Here is a 17,162-nt window from a genome sequence, read left to right as displayed (position 1 = left end):
GCAAACAAGGTACTCCCCACCTAGGTAAGTAATGGTGTAGAGGCGAGCTGGGGGTATTAGGAAACCACAGCAGTAAGTAACACAACACCCCTCCGCGACCAGGTATGCAGGTGTAAAACACTGGATTTTCCCCAAACCACCCAAAAGGAGGAAAAGAAGAAAAATAATTCACCCAGAGAAGACTGCAAGAGAACCAGTGGTGGATTCCTGACGAAAGAAGATAAGTGGAGAGAGGGGACCAAGTCCAAGAGTCACAGTGGAGACCAGGAGGAGTAGGAGGTACTACCCATCCAGCTGTTGATGCAGAAGTTGGTCATTGGTTATGAAGAAGAACCGGTCAGCAAGTTCCAGAGGGATGCAGAAGATGTCCCACGCCGGAAGGAAGATTGCAGACGGCTGTCAGTGGAGGATTTCCACAAACAGCCTTGACAAAAGCAAACTCCCGGTTAGTGGAAAAGTGGTGCTGTTGGGAACCAGCAAGACCCAGGAGAACTCTCCCCAGGAGGGGGGTCACAGGGGATCCTCCGCATCGCAGAGAGGCCACAGGAGCAGAGGCGGCACCCACAGGAGTCCCTCAGGACAGGGACACAGAATCCACAGAAGGAGCCCACGCAGCACTACAAAAGTGGATCCTATGCCGCAGGAGAACCATGCAGGAAGCTGGAATTTGCAGGAAGGAGTGCCAGGGACTGCAGCTGCATGTCACCTGAAGATCCCTTGGAGGAGGCCCAAACGAGCCTTGATAGCAGCAAGAGACGCAGTTCACAGGGGTGCTGTCTTGCTTGGAAAGGCAAAGGCTTACCTCCACTGAAGATGGACAGCTGACAGAGAGGACCAAGAGGATTACTTCAGACCACCACTGGTGATGCAGGATCCATGCAGCTCAGCAGGAGAGGGGATCCACGTAGCTTGTTGCGGGTGCCTGCGGTTGCAGGGAAGTGACTCCTTCACTCCAAGGGAGATAACTATTGTTGTGCAGGAGGAAGAGTTGCAGTCTTCTGAGGATGCACGGCGAGGAAAATGTTGCAAAGCTGGCAGGAACTCTGGATACAATGTTGCAGAAGAGTCTTCCTCGTGGATCTGCAGCTTGTAGGTTCCTGGAGGGTCCAGTCCTGGTTCTGGAGGCCAGAAGTCTATATAAAGGTTGCAGAAGGGTCCTGCTGAAATCTTGCAAGCCAAACCTGAGGACCCCACCCAAGAGAGAGACCCTAAATATCCTTGAAAGGGGGATTGGTCACCTAACCAGGTAAGCACCTATTGGGAGGGGGCTCTGACATCACCTGCCTGGCCTAGCCACTTAGATGCTCCCAGAGTTCCCTGCCAACCTTGGAAACAATATGGCAGAACCCAGGGACCCTCTGGAGGAGCTCTGGGCACCACCCCTGGGGTGGTGATGGACAGGGGAGTGGTCACTCCCCTTTCTATTGACCAGTTTCGTGCCAGAGCAGGGATTAAGGGGTTCCCTGAACCGGTGTGGACTGATTTGTGCGCAGGGGGCACCAAATGTGCCCTTCAAAGCAAACTAGTGGCTTGTGGAGGCTACCCTTCCCAAGCCAGTCACACCTATTTCCAAAAGGAGAGGGTGTTATCTCCCTCTCCCAAAGGAAATACTTTGTTCTGCTTTCCTGGGCTTGATCAGATGAAGCAGCAAGAGGGCAGAAACCAGTCTGAGGGGTCACACCAGCTGGGCTGTCCGAGAAACCCTGTAGGGTGGTAGCAATGCTGGGGGTCCTCTAAGGAGCCCCCAGATGCATGGAATCATACTTGCAATAGTATTGTGGTATGATTCAGACATGTTTGATACCAAACATGCCCAGGTTCGGAGTTACCTTTATGTAGCTGGACATAGGTAGTGACTTATGTCCAATACGTATATAAAATGGCGTCCCCGCACTCACGAAGTCCAGTAAAATGGTGCTGGAGTTCGTGGGGGCACCTCTGCTAGTGCAGGGGTGCCCTCGCACACAGGTGCCTTCACCCTGCCCTCTGGGCTGAAAGGGCATACCATAGGGGTGACTTAGTGACCTGGTGCAGTGACCTGTAGTGAAACTGGGTGTGTGCACCCGGTTCACCCAGACTGCAATGGCAGGCCTGCTGAACCCTTTGCATGGGCTCCCTATGGATGGCAGAATAACTGTTGCAGCCCATAGAGATCCCCTTGAACCCCAATACCCTGGGTACCTAGGTACCATATACTAGGGCCTTACTGGTCCCCCAATGTATGCCAATTGTGGGGAGAAAAGGGTACAGTTTGGAGGAGAGAGCAAAGTTACTGGGGTCCTGGTTAGCAGGAACCCAATAAACACAGTCAAACATACTGACAACAGGCTTAAATTGTGGGTAACCATGTCAAGAAAGAGGGCACTTTCCTACACACACTATCCGGGAAGGGAGGCCACTGCAAGGCAATATAGGAAGGGGGACAGAGCCAGTAAGACTTTAGCGAATATGCTGCTTAAGCCTTGAGCTAGTGGCTACATAGTTGAACTAGAGGACGAGCAGCAACATAAGGATGTGGGGACTGTTACTGCTTTTTATTTTTCTTCCAAACTTTACACAGCTGCGCAGACCACACCACCACTAGACTTCACTCCCTACTGTGAATCGGTGCAACTGCTATGGCTCGATGAGGGCCATTGGCAGTTCTTGATGAGCTGCTTACTGAGGAGGAGACTGTACAGGTCATCAACTCTTTGACAGGAGACGACGCCTCTAGGTTGGACAGCCTCACTGCTTCTTTTTACAAAGAGTATGCAGGGATCCTCGCCCTATGTCTCCTATCGCTATATGAGGAGTCCCTTGCTGAGGGTGCGGTCTCTCCCTCCTTCTACAAAGCACTGATTGTAACGATACTTGTACCTGAGAAGAACCCCCTCTTATTCAAGTCCTACTGCCTCCTGATTAACATGGGTAATAAAATCCTTGCGTATCTCATCGCCTTGTGACTGCTACCACTCCTGCCTATTACCATACACCCTGACTAGTCAGGCTTTGTACTGGAAGGTTGACAGCGCATAATTTGCTCACTTTCTTCTCTCTTGTACATACTATTGATCCTTGTAGGAAGTTGGCTCTGTATGCACTATTTCAAAGTAAGGAATAGTATGCACAGAGTCCAAGGATTCCCCTTAGAGGTAAGATAGTGGCAAAAAGAGATAATACTAATGCTCTATTTTGTGGTAGTGTGGTCGAGCAGTAGGCTTATCAAAGGAGTAGTGTTAAGCATTTGTTGTACATACACACAGGCAATAAATGAGGAACACACACTCAGAGACAATTCCAAGCCAATAGGTTTTTGTATAGAAAAATATATTTTCTTAGTTTATTTTAAGAACCACAGGTTCAAATTTTACATGTAATACTTTGAATGAAAGGTATTGCAGGTAAGTACTTTAGGAACTTTGAATAATCACAATAGCATATATACTTTTCAAATAAATCACATATAGCTATTTTAAAACTAGACACAGTGCAATTTTCACAGTTCCTAGGGGGAGTAAGAGTTTGTTAGTTCTTGCAGGTAAGTAAACCACCTACGGGGTTCAGGTTTGGGTCCAAGGTAGCCCACCGTTGGGGGTTCAGAGCAACCCCAAAGTTACCACACCAGCAGCTCAGGGCCGGCCAGGTGCAGAGTTCAAAGTGGTGCCCAAAACGCATATGCTTCAATGGAGAAGGGGGTGCCCCGGTTCCAGTCTGCCAGCGGGTAAGTACCTGTGTCTTCGGAGGGCAGACCAGGGGGGTTTTGTAGGGCACTGGGGGGGACACAAGTTAGCACAGAAAGTACACCCTCAGCAGCACGGGGGCGGCCGGGTGCAGTGTGCAAACACACGTCGGGTTTCCAATGTAAATCAATGGGAGACCAAGGGGTCTCTTCAGCGATGCAGGCAAGGGGGGGGGGGGGGGCTCCTCGGGGTAGCCACCACCTGGGCAAGGGAGAGGGCCTCCTGGGGGTCACTCCTGCACTGGAGTTCCGATCTTTCAGGTCCTGGGGGCTGCGGGTGGAGAGTCTTTTCCAGGCATCGGGATCTGGGAGTCAGGCACTCGCGGTCAGGGGGAGCCTCGGGATTCCCTCTGCAGGCGTCGCTGTGGGGGCTCAGGGGGGGGGGCAACTCTGGCTACTCACAGTCTCGTAGTCGCCGGGGAGTCCTCCCTGAAGTGTTGTTTCTCCACAAGTCGAGCTGGGGGCGTCGGGTGCAGAGTAGCAAGTCTTACGCTTGCGGCGGGAAACGCAGTTGTCTTGAAGTTGCTCCTTTGAAACAAAGTTGCAGTCTTAAGTGAACAGAGCCGCTGTCCTCAGGAGTTTCTTGGTCCTTCTAGAGCAGGGCAGTCCTCTGAGGATTCAGAGGTCGCTGGTCCCTGGGGAAAGCGTCGCTGGAGCAGTGTCTTTAGAAGTGGGGAGACAGGCCGGTAGAGCTGGGGCCAAAGCAGTTGGTGTCTCCATCTTCTCTGCAGGGTTTTTCAGCTGAGCAGTCCTCTTCTTCTTAGGTTGCAGGAATCTGAGTTCCTAGGTTCAGGGGAGCCCCTAAATACAGAATGTAGGGGTGTGTTTAGGTCTGGGAGGGCAGTAGCCAATGGCTACTAGCCCTGAGGGTGGCTACACCCTCTTTGTGCCTCCTCCCAAGGGGAGGGGGGGGTCACATTCCTAGCCCTATTGGGGGAATCCTCCATCTGCAAGATGGAGGATTTCTAAAAGTCAGTCACTTCAGCTCAGGTTGCCTTAGGGGCTGTCCTGACTGGTCAGTGACTCCTCCTTGTTTTTCTCATTATCTCCTCCGGCCTTGCCGCCAAAAGTGGGGCCGTGGCTGGAGGGGGCGGGCAACTCCACTAGCTGGAATGCCCTGTGGTGCTGTAACAAAGGGGGTGAGCCTTTGAGGCTCACCGCCAGGTGTTACAGTTCCTGCAAGGGGGACGTGATAAGCATCTCCACCCAGTACAGGCTTTGTTACTAGCCACAGAGTGACAAAGGCACTCTCCCCATGTGGCCAGCAACATGTCTCGAGTGTGGCAGGCTGCTAAAACCAGTCAGCCTACACAGGTAGTTGGTTAAGGTTGCAGGGGGCACCTCTAAGGTGCCCTCTGGGGTGTATGTTACAATAAAATGTACACTGGCATCAGTGTGCATTTATTGTGCTGAGAAGTTTGGTACCAAACTTCCCAGTTTTCAGTGTAGCCATTAGGGTGCTGTGGAGTTCGTGTTTGACAGACTCCCAGACCATATACTCTTATGGCTACCCTGCACTTACAATGTCTAAGGTTTTGCTTAGACACTGTAGGGGCACAGTGCTCATGCACTTGTGCCCTCACCTATGGTATAGTGCACCCTGCCTTAGGGCTGTAAGGCCTGCTAGAGGGGTGACTTATCTATACTGCATAGGCAGTGTGAGGTTGGCATGGCACCCTGAGGGGAGTGCCATGTCGACTTACTTGTTTTGTCCTCACCAGCACACACAAGCTGGCAAGCAGTGTGTCTGTGCTGAGTGAGGGGTCCCCAGGGTGGCATAAGATATGCTGCAGCCCTTAGAGACCTTCCCTGGCATCAGGGCCCTTGGTACCCGGGGTACCAGTTATAAGGGACTTACCTGGATGCCAGGGTGTGCCAATTGTGAAAACAAAAGTACAGGTTAGGGAAAGAACACTGGTGCTGGGGCCTGGTTAGCAGGCCTCAGCACACTTTCAAATCAAAACTTAGCATCAGCAAAGGCAAAAAGTCAGGGGGTAACCATGCCAAGGAGGCATTTCCTTACAATCCTCCTCTCTGGTATTTTTTTATGCCATAAAAGTGTTTAACGCCCTAGGTTGGCCTTATCTGTTTGAGTTGCTATCACACTTAAGCATCAGCCCTAAGTTTATCACACTCATTTGACTACTATACGCCCAACCTGTCACCCACTTGCGGATCAGTTCTCCCTTCCCAGTTTCTAGGGGCATGGAACAGGGGTGTCCATTATCCCCTATATTGTTCGCTATAGCTATTGAACCCCCTTGCGGCATTGCACCTACAGCACCACTCGCATCGGGCATTGGCATTTATAACTCGTCATCAGTTTACATGGATACCAGGATCTGGTGTCACCCCATATGTGAGACACCCATGGGATAGTTTGGACCCACTCATACAAGATTTGGGGGTCATAGTGGGCATCTCTATCAATTGGGCCAAGTCGTCTCTGTTCCTCCTGACAGATGTGACCGAGGAATTTACCTCAGGGTTTTTGCTCTACTGGGCGGGGGAGCCGGTAAGATACTCGGGGTTTGGCTTATCCGAAGGTTGATGATCTGTGGAGAGCCAATTACGGGCACCTAATGACATGGTTGGAAACGCACGTAGAGACCTGGAGACTACTCCCGCTGTCACTGACTGGGCTGGTCAACGCTAAGATGGTGGTCCTCCCCAAGTTCCTTTATTTGTTTCTCAAACTGCCCCTCCCACTGCATTTCCAAAGACAGCTGTGATCGCGTATGGTGATGCTTATGTGGGTGCGAAGACAGTCTTCTATAAAGTGGGAGATATGATGCTCCCCTTTGAGCGGGGGGAGAGAGGGAGGCACTAGGAGCCCCTGACATGGAACTATATAATTTCACTGTTCAGATGCAGTTTGCAAATTGTTGGCTACTCCCCACACAATTCATGGCGCACACAGTGCCGGAACGTGACCACGCCTTGCCATGTTCCCTGCAGATGGTGCTGTACCTGGCCCCTAAGTGCCTGAAGGTGCAGGTGCACACTGTGGTTTGCATGATATGGGCATGGAATGTCCTTAGGCAGCAAACGCAGGTAGACTCCCTTTTTGCTCCCTCAGTGACAATTGTAGGCCACCCTTCTCTCCTGATAACACTTGCATCCGGCACCTGCATAGACTGTGTTCCTTGTAGTTGACATTCATTGGCACAATCTACCCAGAGGATACCTTTCTCACAACACAACAGGCTCTACAGTGCCCCAATGTGACACTATTTGACACTGAAACATATTATCAACTGCGCTGAGCTGTAAGAGCGTTTCACATCTCTTTCCTGGCAGCCCCTCCCATATGTCAGGTACTTTAGTCATTCCTCACGTCACCTTTCCGCCTAGGCTGGTAACTAAACTGTATGTGGGGGATGCATGAGTCTGCCCCAGTGCATGTCCCTCGTGCTCAACATGCATGGGAGTTGGACTTAGGAGCCGCTCTCACCAAGGATCGGTGGAAGTACTGCTGTACTCAACCTAGAGCCCTATCGCCTAACTACCGGCTGCATCTGATGTACTTCAAGTACTTGCATAGATCGTACCGCACTCCAGAGAAGTTGTTTTGATTTGGGGTCATTGATGACCTGAGCTACAGTGTTCTCAGCTCCGGTTTTCTCCACTTGGCATGGGATTGCCCTTAAGTCCAGCACTTCTGGCTTGAGGTGTTTGACCTGATAGACTTATTGGCAGCGTGATAGAGCACTCACTGTGGGTTGCGCTACTAGGAAATGTGAAGATTGTCTCCTCTGATGCGTACAGATTGATGGCCATGCTTCTACTGCCAGCGAACTGCCAGGTGGCAGTGCATTGGGGTGGCATATGATGCCGTGCAAGACTGGGTGGCTCCACGATTGACTTACTGCCAGGACCACCTGACTGCCTACTGGGAGCTGATGAGGACCCGGTCCCGCCCCCAGGATATTTGGTCTCTGTTGGTACACTACCTGCACGCACAAGAGGCCATGGAAGGGAAAGACTCTACATCGGACCAGACGGACACTGCTCGGCCAGGAGCCCCTTCCCTGGTGACTCAGCCACCTAGGATCCTACCGCAGTTGATCTAATTGTACCTGCTGACATGCTCCCTGGTGCCTGAGCTAGAAGCACCTTTTCAGCTAGTTAGATGAGCTCAAAAGTTACTGAATGGATTTACCCTCTCTCTCTCCCCCCCCCCCCCCCCTCTTTTCCCCCCTTCCTAGTTATATGGGAGACAACTGCTGATACTGGTGAAAATATTGTGGCGATTACCTGTATAGTGATACTAGCGCCTGTATATGTTGTACTTGTACTCCTAATTACTGTGTGCAAGAAAATTTCAATAAAAACTATTTAAAAAAAATAAATAAAAAAACAACCCACGCTGCAGATCTTTTGCAGTACCTTCTGACATCTGAACTTGGTTGCAGTGGTACCTTTGATGTTTGACCCCCTGAGACTTCAGATCCCACTGCAGAGCCTGCATATGCCACCTGGCAGGAAGCCATCCGTTCCAGCAGGCTCTTAGTTAACCTCACTGACATCCAGGACTGAGGCTGAAGATCGGGACCATAGCCTGATTGTCCTGGACTCTTTCCTGGGGGGAAAAGCACAAAACTGAACTGTGTATGAATGACTCGGATGAAAGGGAGTTTCTGTGAAGGAGTCAGGTGTGGGTTTGGCATGTTGATAGTGAATCCCAGTGATGCGAAGAGGTTCACTGAAGTCTGGAGGTGGGAGTAGAATGACTGGGGTGAGCCTGCTGCCAACAGCCAATCTTTGAGGTAGGGGAAAAGTGAAACCCCCTAAACTCCAAAGATGTATGTCAACCACCACCATACCTTTTGTGAACACCTAAGGGCTCCTAGTGAGACCAAGGGGCTGCATGGTGAATTGAAAATGCTCTTGGTCCACCCTGAACAGTAGGCGGCGCCCTGGGCATGCAGAACATTGAAATAGAATCCAGGTCCAATGTCATCATCCAGGGTCTAAGGCAAACAAGACCTGGGCCAGAGTGAGTATCTTCTATTCTTCTATTTGTCCTTCTGTAGAAAGGAATAGAGACAGCAGACTTCCAAGATGGGTCAAAGGCTGCCATCTTTTTTCGACACCAGAAAGTAGCATGAATAGCAACCACAGCCCACTTCCAGTTCTGGCACTATCTCTACAACTCCTTTGGCCCAAAAAAAAAAACCTGCACTTTCTGCTGCAACAAGAACACGTGGTCCTCAGTCAGCTGTTATGAAGATGGTGGAAGATGATGTGGGATCTCTAGGAATGGTAGGGAGTAACCCTATGGAACAGTTTGCAGGATCCATTTGTCCAATGGTATTACCCCGACACCCTGGCAGAAAATGTCAGATTCTGCCTCCGACAGGGTGACTGTGCCAATAAGGGCATATGAAAGAGGTTTGCTGGCTGCGGCAGATGGAGAAGTGGGAGCCTAGACTGAATGTTGCCCTTATTGTCCATGTGGTTGATGGGTGCAGTGGCTATGAGAAGACTGGGAGAGAATGCTGCACAGGCTGGAGTTGCTGGTGTTACTGAAAGTCATGGCTATAGAGGGGGGGGGGGGGAGCAAAACTGATTTTGCTGCTGTTGCGGGGGTAGGAGAAAGGCCCAGGGAGCGTGTTGTGGCCCTCCTGTTTAAGTGCTCCTAGGTTGGAATCTGCTTTGTTCCCCGAAAAATAGGAACAGTCAAATGGTATGTCTGTAAGGCTCACATGAATTTGCCTGGAAAATTCAGTGGAATGCAGCCATGTCTGCATGTGAAGGGAAACACCAGCACTGTGGCTCTCTCAAATAAGTCTGTGTCCAAACGCAGCAGATTGTGAACTTGGTTACATCACTGCTGTCCTGCATAGGGTGTGAAAGAGTAGCACAGGCTTCATCTGTGATCACTGGTAGAACTTGCGCCACTGAGTCTCATAAAGTATGAGCGTCTTGGCCCAGGAGACAGCTGGTGTTTAAAAAAAAAAGAAAAAAAATGAAGAAACAAGCTTAAGAAAATATATTTTATCCAAAAGTCTCTGTTCATTTAGACTCCCTGTCAGAGCAGTGGGGAACACATTTGGTTGGATTTGAACAGGGCTCTCTGGAGTAGGAAGCTGGGTGAGGAAATCCCAGAGCAGGTTAATGGTACCTGGCAACCAGCTGATTGACAGTGGCCTTAAAAAGGATTTGGCCCAGGTCCCCAAAACTCTGTAACAGCCTCATTAAAGGGAAGAAGGGGCTCAGAACTTGTGTGGCTCGGTTGAAGCACCTCCATTACAAAAAAAAAAAAAACATACAGTGGCCTTAAGTTCCTGGGTAGGAAGCTGAAGATCTAAGACTCCTGCCAGGCTACGCATGACCATGGTGAAGGAGGCACCATATCAGTCAGAAGCGTTCCTAAATGGCTGTGGTACACTCAAACCCATGTGCAGCCTAGATTAGGATGGTGCTGTCTTGGTGTCAGACAGCACTATTGGCATCAGCGGGGTAGTTTCTGGCGTGGATCATGGCACCAGAGGGGGACCTGTCCCGAGGTCGGTTTGGATCCTGTAATGAATCCAGAAGTCCCAACTGGTGCAGAAGATGAACCAGCCATGGGAATGCCAGCTGGGAGGCCTTGTGGCTCCTTGGCGTCCGCAGGCGCACAGTGGGAGCTGGTTACTTACCAAAGAACAGTAGCATGGCTTTGCAGAACTACTTAATCTATTGAGGAGTCAGTAATGGCTCCTGTAAATCAGTTTGGTGCACAGCAAAGGTCGAAATTGACTTAGAAGTGAAACGGCTTCAGGAGCAAGACCTTGAAGCACAATGACGCCCTTATGGCTTCTCATTAGATCGAGAATGACTGGATGGGTCTGAAACCCTTTTGGACTTCTTGTGTTTCTTGAATTTACCTGAAGATTTAGATCATGATAACAATATGTCGAGGGTCCAGCCTCATGAACAGGACTGTTACTTGACTTTGACTTGTCGCGACCTGAAGTCTTGCGGTGTTTCATGAAGAAGAAACTTGGCCTCCTGAATCTGGATAACTTTATGGCGCATAAAAGTGCAGCCACTGCAGGCCTTGGAGTTGTGGCCTGACTCCAGACACCACATGCAAACTAAATGTAGGTCAGTCACCAACATCTGTTTGCAACATTCTACACACCGTTTGAACCCTGTAGATTTCGGAGATGACTTAGTCCATTGCACACTGAAAAAGTTTTGGAAAGTCAAAGTACCGGTCACAAAAGGGACGGGGGGAAGCTCCAGACAGGTTTTTGTTGCCACAGAAAGAAAATAACTGATGTCAGTGTGCCTGGGTGGTGCCTATATCGGCCCCTCCACATCCTACCTAGCACAGAATGATCGGCATGCAGGGGTGCAGCTAAAGATTTTACTGACCCAGTCTGACATTTGGGGAAATATTCAAAAGGTGAGGTATTTGGAGTTCGAAGTCTCTAGTGGAAGAGAGACACAAGGATATGTGCAGCAGGTCTGTGCACCACACCCCTCTCAGCCATCCAAGAGGAAAGAAAATGACTTGGGCCTGGTCCTAGTGAATTTTTCTCTGAACTCTTGGAATCGGTGATATGGGAAGAAACTCATAGGGAAGTTAAAAGCTCCACCTCAACCAAACGGCATCCCCCAAGGCTCTCAGAAGCAGATACTAGAGGGCATAGTCGGAGGTGGCAGAGTTCCACCTGAGGGATGTTCCACAGGATAAACAAGTATCTGACCACCCAAGGAAGGAGTTACCACTCACAGTCGGCAAGATGAAAGACTGAGGTTTATTGGCCCTGGTGTTCTGATAGCAGGTCCAATGCTTAGAAAGATCCTATGCTGGAGCACCAAACCCCAGAGCCTCCATGCTTCTTGACAGGGAAAGCGTCTTTTGTGTTTGTTAATGGGCCACATCCTGTTTGTATTATCTGTCAAGATCTGGATAGGCTGAATAAGACTGAGCTTCAGAGTAATCACCCTCAGCTTGAGCAGGTTGTTGTGCAGTAACTGATTTTTGAAGGCCAGAAGCCTTTGATTTCCATTTGTCCTAAATGAGCACTCCACTCAAGGGTGGATGTGTCCATCACCACTGGAGTCACGGCTGGTAGAGGGTGAAAGGGCATCTTGTGGGACAGGTTTTCTACTGCAAGGTCAGAACTGCTGCAGTGTCTCTGGAGATCATGATGCAGTCCAACAGATCTCACCTGTACTGGAGCTATCACTGAGGAACCCTTATGTGTTGGTGTGCGTGGGTGACTAGAAGAATGCAGGAAACCAGCAGACCTACCAGGTAAAGAAACCCACAGGGCTGGAATCTGAGGTTTTTCCCAAAATATTAGAATCCTATCCTTTCCTGAACGTTCAGGATCCACTGTGCAGCAGGGAAGGCTTAAAGCAATTTTGTGGGCAGCACTACCACTATGAAGAGGAGGTGCTGAGAAGGCTCTTTGAGACTTGAGAACATTGATGGAAAAGCTCAAGTCAAACAGCAGGCAAGCTGCTGCCTGCTGGTGATCCAATGCCATATGTAGTGTGATGGTTTCGAGTAGACAGTCATCTGGGTACAGGAATATGGAGGCCCCTGGCCTTTTCAAATGAGTTGGAAACCGCACCACCGCTTTGGTGAAGGTTTGAGGTGCCAGTGTTAATCTGAAGGGGAGGACTGTGGACAGGTAGTGAGTGTACACTACCACAAGACGCAGGTACTTCCTGTGAAACTGCAGGATCAGGATATGGAACTACAAGTCCTGCAAGTCTAGGGACATCATCCAGTCTCCTACTTAAAGCGATTACAGAACTTATAAACTATAGTTAACATATTGAACTTTTCCTAGCAGCAAAATAAGTTTAAGTTATTGAGATCAGGTGAGACCACTGTCCTTTTTGGGAATCAAGTACTGAGGGAAGCACCCCTGCCCAATTTCATTCTCTTGGATCCACTCCACTGCTCCTTTCTGCAGCAGTGCCGCCACTTGCTACAGCAGGATCTGAAAATGATTTTCTGACTGAAGGGATTAGGGTCCTCATTTACAAGGCCCTACCGGCACTCTGCACCACCGGAGCGTCTTTTTTTTTTTATGCTCCAGTGGTGCTGTGTGCCATCCCATATTTACAAGGCCAGGCAAAGCCACCTTGCAAGGTTTTTCATGGCCTTGTAAATATGACCCCTTTTACGCATAACATTGCGTGAAAGTGGCATCATAGTTGTTGTTTGGGGTGTTCCCATGGAACACAAAGGAATCTGATGCATTCTCAGATTTATATGTCAGGTGGCGTAGGAATCAGACACATTCCCAAAGGGGTGGCGTAGATGTGACACAACAGGGTGAAGTATCTTTGTCTCTGCGTTTTTCCTCTTTCTAGGCGTGCTGCATTCTGCAGCACGCCTAGAAAGAGGAAAACACCTCTTGTGATTATACTGTGCAGGAAGGTGTCCCTTATATCTGGAAGATAACAATTTGTGCATCAGCGCGGGGGAGAGGTTGGAAATGCATTGTATTTTGTAGATAAGATTCATTTCTGCCTTTTCCTGGTGGCGCAACAAGCTACCTGCTGCACCAGCCTGTGCTACAGGCCTCGTAAATAAGTGCCTCTTTATACAGTATACGAAAATGAGGTATACAGTGCAGAGTTAAGGGGTTCCCTTAACAGTGGACAGGGGCTTGCTCTGGCAATCCCAAGGTGCTCTTTTAGTCGAGTAGCGTGGTCAACCAGCCTTAGGCTTAGAGAGGAGTGTTGGACATCTTCAATTACACACAGTTAAAAAATTAAACACGCGACTCAATAAGGAGTTCCACACAAATTTACAAAAATAGTAAGTATCTTTATATATATTTAGGCACCAGAATCAATGTGATCAGGTAAGTACGTTTTGCAAGAAAAATATTTTCAGGTTTCAGGTACAGTACAGCGACTTACAGGACTAATTTCCTGGACTTAAGGTACGTATTGGGGAAGGGTCAAGACAGACCAGCAGGTCACACTGGGCGGCACTAGGGTAGTTGGGTGCATGGGTGTAGTACGGCGTTGGTGCCTTGTTGAGGTCTGTGGGAATCCGTCTGGTCAGAAAGACACTGCAGGCAGGGACTGGGGGAGTCCAGTGAGGTAAACTGTTCGACCTGCCAGCTCTTGGCGTAGCTTCCCTTGACTTTTTGCTGCTGACCTCCTATTTTTGATTCTGTGCTGAAATTCGTTTTTGCTGGCTTTAGGACTCTAGCAATGGTCAACAGTGGTAAAGTGCTCAAAGTGCAAGTGCTCTCTGTCTAAAATGTATTGGTGATTGTTTATTCATGACTGGCATATTTGCTTTACTAGTAAGCTCCTCCTATAGTGCACCATGTGTGCTCGGGCCTGTAAATCAAATGCTACTGGTGGGCCTGCAGCACTGATTGTGCCACATACATGAGTAGCCCTGTAAACATATCTCCGACCTGCCACTGCAGTGTCTGTGTGGGGAGTTTTAAACTGCCATTTTGACCTGATAAGTGCACCCACCTGCCAGGACCAAACATGTTAGTCACCCTTAGAGTAGGCCCAAGGCAGCCCCAAGGGCAGGGTGCAGTCTATTTCAAAGTTAGGACATGTAGTGGGGTGAATTACATTTCCTGATAGTGAAATACTGCTAATTTTGGTTTTCAAAATGGCAAGCTCTATCTCTCCCATAGGGTAACATAGGGGCTACCTTTAAATGTAACTTCCCATTGGGAGCAGATAGAGATCTGAAGTTTGGTGTCTCTGGACTCACAATTCAAAAATACATATTTTGGCAAAGCTGGTTTTTGAATTGTAAGTTTGAAAATGCCACCTTTAGACAGTTGATCTGTTTGTGCATTTACTCAAGACAGTCCCAGCAAGGGAGCTACGGTGTGCCCTGCGTATCCTGATGGCCCATCACCAGGCTGATGGGTCTTCCTGAGTTCGCACAAAGCAGTCTCCAACCACCTGGAGTGTGTCTGGGGCCAGGACAGGGTCTTGTGCACTACAAAGACTTCTCTTTCAAGTTTGCCTACTTTAGAGGCAGAAATGGGTATACGTTCTGGACCTCTGACACCACATAGTTAGAATCCTTCTGGACTGAGGGCATTCTGCCAGAAAGAAGAGCTGGATGCTGTAGGAGGGACTACCACTTTGCCTGTTGCTTTACTGTCCTGGCATGCTAAGTCTGTCCTGGGAGTGAAAGGACTGGACTTTTCTTTCTGCATCCTGCTTCCAAAGGTGTTCTCGAAGGGCTTGGACTGAGCTTGTCGCCTGTTAAGAAGTCTCCGGGACATCAGAGAGTTCATCTGCCAACACCTGGGCTTTCTGGCTGAGAGTCCTGACTTGTCTGGGCCCTTGGGAGTGAGTTCTGGTGCAACCAAGGAGAAACAAAGTACGTTTACTCCAGAGTGACTTCTGAACTGGCAACACTGTCCGATGCTGCCTGCAGTGGAGCCGTTGTCCCTACTGAGTGCAACGACTGTGACTGCCGCTTCAGCGCCTCCAAAATCGTGCCACAGCGTAAGCCCAGAGCACTGAGTCACTGATGTCGTAGCACCCGGCTTCGAGTCCACTGCAGCGCCTGTGGTGTGACCGTGACACTGCAAAGTCGATGCTTCGCATCTTGACCTGCTGGGTTCATCAAACCCACGTCATCGTGGGGAACCAATGCCGCATCACCTCCCTTGCACCTGTAAGGAACCAAAGCCTCACCTCCTTTGCCTATCCGTAAGGAACCAATGCATCACATCCCTGGTAGCAGTTAGGAACCAATACTGCACCGGCTCCAGCGATGTCTCACCTCCCCGACTCCGAGCAGCATTTTTGTTTCATTGTTTTCCAAGGTACTGTACCTGGGGTCAGTGCAACACCGTGACCAGCCTGCACACGCTCGCGAGTGCCGTCTGACTGTTGGGAACAACTCAGTCAAGACACTGTGATACCCCCAGTTGGAACTATTGTGTTTCTAAGTGCTTTACCAAGATTTAATCTTTGAAAATGTGTTTCTTTGCTTGTGTATGTTGGATTTTTGTCTTGTTTAACTTCTAACATAAACCAACAAGTGGGTTCCAATCGAGTACCTCGGGGATGTGGGGACACCTTACATCCTCTTTTCTGGGGCTGGGAGCAGCGGTGTCTTGGGGCATAGGGTTTTCTCCTCTGGGAGCACTCTCGTTGAGTGGGGCCTGTGGACAGAGGTTGCAGGCATTGTTGGTGAGTCCACAGTGATCAATCCCGTCTCTGGAGGGCCGGGGGACCACGCTGGCACTGTTGGTCCACTTCAGCTCGGGCCAGATGGCACAGCTACAGTGGTGCTTTCAGGTGTTGGGTTTTTGTCAGTCCAGGGGCCTCGTTCTCTTGGGGTGACTGCAAGATGCAGGGAAACAGCTCCACAGGAGTTCCTGGGTGTTATTTGAAGGTAGGCACTCCTTCCAGACTTTTGAAGGCACATCAGCTTGCAGGACTTGTCAACTTTGATGCAAATTGGTGGGAACAGCAGACCGGGCTGGGACCAAGCCATGTGCTTCTTCCTCATTCTTTGCTTTTGCGTCTGAAGTGTCTTTTGTAGGTCAGCAGGAAGCTAATTTCCTGGTGCCCGGGGAATCCCCTAAATACTGAACTTTGGGGCATTTAGGGGAAATGTAGGGTAGTAGCAAATGGGCTATCTACCCCTGGGGTCACTGCACCCCTATATGACCACTTTGTGTGGTAAGTGAGCATCACCCTGTCCCAAAGTTCTAATTTTGCCAACACCAAGATGACAGATTTCTAAATGCTATGTCCACATCAGGTAGCTCACCTAAGGGGTGAGACTGACCTGAGGGGTGGACACACCTCTCTGAATACTACATTTACCACCTCTCCAGGTGCCAAATGGCCCTGCAGGCAAGGGGAGGTCAGCATCTCTCCTTTGAGTAAAGCCACATCTGGATACCAAGGGTGACAGGATTATTTGAAGTCCCCCTGCCTTAGAATGCAGATTTGCAGGTCATCCTGTTAGAAGGGGTGTGCTTACACCCCTGCCTGACCAGGCTTTTATCCCTGTCTATCCGAGAGCAAACACCCTCACCCTTGGGGGAGCTCCGAAACATGTCTGGTGGTGGCAGGCTAGTAAGAACTAGTCAGCCAGCACCTGGGTAAATGGTAGGTTTTTCAGGGGGCATCTCTAAGGGGCCCTCTGGGTGTATGTAGCAATAAATCCATCACTAGCATCAGTGAGGGTTTATTAATTTGAGATATTTGATACCAAACACCCCCCTCTTCAGTGAAGCCATCATGTAGCTGGGGAACTCTTATTGACCAGTGCCCAGCACAGGAACTTAAAATGGCTTCCCCGTTTACTCACTATGTCTAGGAATGAGCAAAGACATAGCATGGGGGTATATCTGCTTGTGCAGATATGCCCTCAAACGTAATATAATGCACAGTTCTTTAGGACTGTAAGGCCTGCTGTAGGGGTGACTTGCATATATTGCATGCAGTGTTAGGGGACATGGTGTTT

General features: G+C 49.6%; 1 protein-coding gene across 3 annotated transcripts in view; it reads left to right on the top strand.

The window, feature by feature from the left end:
• SLC39A5 (solute carrier family 39 member 5) overlaps positions 1-17,162 on the top strand; it is a 163,209-nt gene that overhangs the window by 116,656 nt on the left and 29,391 nt on the right. The gene's annotated exons all lie outside the window — the stretch shown is intronic.

The sequence above is a fragment of the Pleurodeles waltl genome, chromosome 4_2 (genome assembly GCF_031143425.1).
Source record: "Pleurodeles waltl isolate 20211129_DDA chromosome 4_2, aPleWal1.hap1.20221129, whole genome shotgun sequence".
NCBI classification, from domain to species: Eukaryota; Metazoa; Chordata; class Amphibia; order Caudata; family Salamandridae; genus Pleurodeles; species Pleurodeles waltl.
The sequence above is the reverse complement of the archived record's forward strand: the minus strand, read 5'-3'. Positions and strand labels throughout refer to the sequence as shown.